This window comes from Psammomys obesus, unplaced genomic scaffold (assembly GCF_907164565.1).
Source record: "Psammomys obesus unplaced genomic scaffold, mPsaObe1.curated_primary_1811, whole genome shotgun sequence".
Lineage (NCBI taxonomy): Eukaryota > Metazoa > Chordata > Mammalia > Rodentia > Muridae > Psammomys > Psammomys obesus.
The window spans coordinates 5,318,725-5,319,694 of NW_026596460.1; the positions used below are offsets into that span (position 1 = coordinate 5,318,725).

The 970-nt window shown below is 43.8% G+C and overlaps 1 pseudogene; it reads left to right on the forward strand.

The window, feature by feature from the left end:
* Positions 1 to 462: 462 nt before the first annotated feature.
* LOC129669975 (40S ribosomal protein S19-like) lies at positions 463 to 887 on the forward strand (annotated as a pseudogene).
* The last annotated feature ends 83 nt before the right edge of the window (positions 888 to 970 follow it).

Consider the following 970-nt stretch of genomic DNA (forward strand, 5'->3'; position numbering starts at 1 on the left):
AATATGACAAAGAGGGTTTGTTCACATTCTTTTATGTGTGGCTCAGTCATCAGCGTAGGATAGGAAATAAATAATTGCCTTGTCATTCAATGGCAATTAGTGGGCAGGTATTAATTTAATAACACATGATCTTCTGATCTCTTGATTCTCCCTCAAGTTTCCTTCCTCTTCTATCTTATTAATTTTTTTTTTTCAATCTGGTATCAGGTTCACATGTTCTAACTACACTTAGAACATGGGTATGGCTGAGAAAATGAGTTAGAATTTTTTCTCCTTTTTTTTTTTTTTTTTTTTTTTTTTTGGAGACAGGATTGCTCTGTGTAGTCTTAGGTATCCTGGAACTTGCCATGTAGATCAGGCTGCCCTCAAATTCTGAGCTCCTTCTGTCTCTGCCTCACAAGTGCTCCAATTAAAGATGTCTGCCACCCCCTTTTTCCTGGCTGGCAGCGCTGAGGCCAGAGGATGCCTGGAGTTACTGTAAAAGACCTACAGGAGTTTGTCAGAGCTCTGGTAGCCTTCTTCAAAAAGTCCTGGAAGCTGAAATTCCCCGAATGGGTGGACACAGTCAAGCTGGCCAAACATAACGAGCCTGCCCCTATGATGAGAACTGGCTCACGCCACCTGTACTTTCATTGGTGGTGCAGGGCTTTGTTCAGTGACCAAGATCTATGGAGGATGGCAGAGAAATGGTGTCAGGCCCAGCCACTTCAGCAGAGGCTCCAAGAGTGTGGCCTGCTGGGTCCTCTCAGCCCTGGAGGGTCTGAAAACAGTGGGAAAGGATCAACATCAGGGCGACAAGCTAACACCTCAAGGGCAGAGAAATCTGGACTTGATCACTGGACAGGCAGCAGTTGCTAACAAGAAGCATTAGAACAAAAGATGCTGGGTTAATAAATTGCCTCATTCAAGAAAAAAAAAATGTCAGCCAGCCCAGTTATTTCTAAAGAGATGGTGATACTCTGGAAACAAG